The sequence below is a fragment of the Schistocerca nitens genome, chromosome 7 (assembly GCF_023898315.1).
Source record: "Schistocerca nitens isolate TAMUIC-IGC-003100 chromosome 7, iqSchNite1.1, whole genome shotgun sequence".
NCBI lineage: Eukaryota > Metazoa > Arthropoda > Insecta > Orthoptera > Acrididae > Schistocerca > Schistocerca nitens.
The window spans coordinates 307098879-307103144 of NC_064620.1; the positions used below are offsets into that span (position 1 = coordinate 307098879).

A 4266-nucleotide genomic window follows, 5' to 3' on the forward strand; every position below is an offset into this window, starting at 1 on the left:
ACAACTGTCCCTATACATGCTGAACGTCTGTGCACACAATGTCAACCACACGTCACCCACACACTCCATCACCCACTAGTCTATGCCTGTAACAGACGCAGACACAACATCTAAGTACCAGCATGGAACAACATCCAGTGCATCCTCTCGGCCACAGTACACCATCCACACTATGATAACCAGACCGGGACGTCGAACCAGAAAACTGAATATCCCACTCTTCCTACAACCACCATTGCTCAGATACGCCACCAACACCCACACATGTCCTACACAGGGGTGCACCCAACAGCACCACACTGCCGCATCTCACAGCACATAAACAATGGCAGGAATGAAAGACACAGGTGTGCCACTCCTTTGCCACAAACACAGAACGGGCGCGCCACCTGCCATGAGCCACAAGTGCAACTGACGTGACATATCTGATAGTGCCTCAGGCGTCCACTTACTACCATCACTATCAACGAACCTCGCCACCCCACCCCCCCCCCCACACACACCATCCCTTAACCCAACTTCTGCCTTAACCTAACCCAACTTCTGCCTTAACCTAACCCAACTTCTGCCTTAACCTAACCCAACTTCTGCCTTAACCTAACCCAACTTCTGCCTTAACCTAACCCAACTTCTGCCTTAACCTAACCCAACTTCTGCCTTAACCTAACCCAACTTCTGCCTTAACCTAACCCAACTTCTGCCTTAACCTAACCCAACTTCTGCCTTAACCTAACCCAACTTCTGCCTTAACCTAACCCAAGTTGCGCCCTAACCTAACCCAAGTTGCGCCCTAACCTAACCCACGTTGCGCCCGAACCTAACCCACGTTGCGCCCTAACCTAACCCACGTTGCGCCCTAACCTAACCCACGTTGCGCCCTAACCTAACCCACGTTGCGCCCTAACCTAACCCACGTTGCGCCCTAACCTAACCCACGTTGCGCCCTAACCTAACCCACGTTGCGCCCTAACCTAACCCACGTTGCGCCCTAACCTAACCCACGTTGCGCCCTAACCTAACCCACGTTGCGCCCTAACCTAACCCACGTTGCGCCTTAACCTAACCCACGTTGCGCCTTAACCTAACCCACGTTGCGCCTTAACCTAACCCACGTTGCGCCTTAACCTAACCCACGTTGCGCCTTAACCTAACCCACGTTGCGCCTTAACCTAACCCACGTTGCGCCTTAACCTAACCCAAGTTGCGCCTTAACCTAACCCAAGTTGCGCCCTAACCTAACCCACGTTGCGCCTTAACCTAACCCACGTTGCGCCTTAACCTAACCCACGTTGCGCCTTAACCTAACCCACGTTGCGCCTTAACCTAACCCACGTTGCGCCTTAACCTAACCCACGTTGCGCCTTAACCTAACCCACGTTGCGCCTTAACCTAACCCACGTTGCGCCTTAACCTAACCCACGTTGCGCCTTAACCTAACCCACGTTGCGCCTTAACCTAACCCACGTTGCGCCTTAACCTAACCCACGTTGCGCCTTAACCTAACCCACGTTGCGCCTTAACCTAACCCAAGTTGCGCCTTAACCTAACCCAAGTTGCGCCTTAACCTAACCCAAGTTGCGCCTTAACCTAACCCAAGTTGCGCCTTAACCTAACCCAAGTTGCGCCTTAACCTAACCCAAGTTGCGCCTTAACCTAACCCAAGTTGCGCCTTAACCTAACCCAAGTTGCGCCTTAACCTAACCCAAGTTGCGCCTTAACCTAACCCAAGTTGCGCCTTAACCTAACCCACGTTGCGCCTTAACCTAACCCACGTTGCGCCCTAACCTAACCCACGTTGCGCCTTAACCTGCCCTGTAATTGTTAGTTATATGAATCTAGGAATTCGTGTAGCGTTGCCTAATTGCAACCATCTCAACATAGTTCACTTCGCGCACACTGTGGTGTTCTGCGTATTGATTCATTTTACGGTGCGTACCCTCACATCTTGCGAGTGTTGCTTACTTTCCACATGGTCCCGCTATCCACTGTATTGTGTACTGCAATAGGACGTATATCGCCCCCGCCCCCCCCCCCTCCCCTCCTGTCACCTCTAGCTCGTCGGTCAGGAGTTCGCGTGTTGAATGCGCTTCGCAGCTGTGCAATGGCATTCGCATACGTACGCTGGCCACCTTCCACGTGTTCTTTCGTGCACACGTCGCAGCGTGTATGTATGCTGATGGAGTGCGTCGTGACACACAACATCCAGGCATGCAAGACTCGTAGAAGTCGCAAATGTAGATGGATGTCTACGTTTGCTGCCCAAGTTACGCAAATGAACTGGAAATCCGTTGTTGCGCGGTTGTTCGCGCTGGAGGTGAATCGTTGATATCGACGATCGGTACAGGTATTAACCGGTTGCTTCAGCGACACCCGTCATACCCACGAACGTGAGTGGGCATGTGGGTATGAAGCGATACGCGGCGGTGGCTGGGTGGGACCGTCCCCGGCCGGTGAGGGGGGGGCGCCCGGCGTGCTGGCCGCGCGCTGCGTGGGCGCACGCGCGGCAGCCGGCTGGTGGGGGCGCCCAGTGGCAGGCGCGCCGGCTGACGGACGCGGCAGGCGGCGCATCTGCGTGCCGGCGCACCCAGCGCGCGGCGCCGTGCGGCCAAAGTGGGTCCTCCCGGGCCCGGTGCGAAGCGCGGTGGACATCTGCAGTGTGCTGGTCCGATTGAGGACTGTGTGCGTTGAGGATGCGCCGCCGCCCGGCACTCGGCGCCGCGACGCCGTCTGCTGCTCGGTCGCCCCCGCGGTTCTCGCAGGTGGTTTGTATCGCAGCTGTGCGGATGTGTTGGCGCGTGCGCTGTGCTGGGAGAGTTCGCTTTGGCACCCAAGTGGGGCTCTGCCCCTCTGTGGCGCTGGCGTTGGAGCTGCCCGGTCACTGTTTGTGGCCGCGTGTTGTCTCCCGCCGGCAACACCACGACAGCACGCTCCCGGGCCTCTGTCGGCAGCGGCAAGCTCAGTTGGGAGCACGGGTGGTCGCACTGAAAGCGTCTACTCGCCTATCTCCGGGCGATTGCGCCTCTCTCGAACCCGACCAAGTACTTAGGACGGCGCTGCGCGCCGCCGGGACCTGAGAGGGTTTCGAGGTGTATCGTGCAGGGGAGCCCAGCCTCCTCCTGTTTGCAGAATAATTGAGCGGACGCTTGCGTGTTCGCGCGGGCCCCCGGGACACACTCCCGGGCGGCCGGCTGCTCAGCTCTAGTTGACGCAGCTCCCTGGTTGATCCTGCCAGTAGTCATATGCTTGTCTCAAAGATTAAGCCATGCATGTCTCAGTACAAGCCGCATTAAGGTGAAACCGCGAATGGCTCATTAAATCAGTTATGGTTCCTTAGATCGTACCCACGTTACTTGGATAACTGTGGTAATTCTAGAGCTAATACATGCAAACAGAGTCCCGACCAGAGATGGAAGGGACGCTTTTATTAGATCAAAACCAATCGGTCGGCTCGTCCGGTCCGTTTGCCTTGGTGACTCTGAATAACTTTGGGCTGATCGCACGGTCTTCGTACCGGCGACGCATCTTTCAAATGTCTGCCTTATCAACTGTCGATGGTAGGTTCTGCGCCTACCATGGTTGTAACGGGTAACGGGGAATCAGGGTTCGATTCCGGAGAGGGAGCCTGAGAAACGGCTACCACATCCAAGGAAGGCAGCAGGCGCGCAAATTACCCACTCCCGGCACGGGGAGGTAGTGACGAAAAATAACGATACGGGACTCATCCGAGGCCCCGTAATCGGAATGAGTACACTTTAAATCCTTTAACGAGTATCTATTGGAGGGCAAGTCTGGTGCCAGCAGCCGCGGTAATTCCAGCTCCAATAGCGTATATTAAAGTTGTTGCGGTTAAAAAGCTCGTAGTTGGATTTGTGTCCCACGCTGTTGGTTCACCGCCCGTCGGTGTTTAACTGGCATGTATCGTGGGACGTCCTGCCGGTGGGGCGAGCCGAAGGCGTGCGACCGCCTCGTGCGTGCTCGTGCGTCCCGAGGCGGACCCCGTTGAAATCCTACCAGGGTGCTCTTTATTGAGTGTCTCGGTGGGCCGGCACGTTTACTTTGAACAAATTAGAGTGCTTAAAGCAGGCAAGCCCGCCTGAATACTGTGTGCATGGAATAATGGAATAGGACCTCGGTTCTATTTTGTTGGTTTTCGGAACCCGAGGTAATGATTAATAGGGACAGGCGGGGGCATTCGTATTGCGACGTTAGAGGTGAAATTCTTGGATCGTCGCAAGACGAACAGAAGCGAAAGCATTTGCCAAGTAT

General features: G+C 55.6%; 1 non-coding gene across 1 annotated transcript in view; it reads left to right on the forward strand.

Moving 5' to 3' along the window:
* Positions 1–3212: 3212 nt before the first annotated feature.
* LOC126196925 (small subunit ribosomal RNA) overlaps positions 3213–4266 on the forward strand; it is a 1909-nt gene continuing 855 nt past the window's right edge. The window contains exon 1 of the ribosomal RNA XR_007539349.1: positions 3213–4266. This exon is cut by the window's right edge and continues 855 nt beyond it. This is a non-coding gene — a ribosomal RNA (small subunit ribosomal RNA).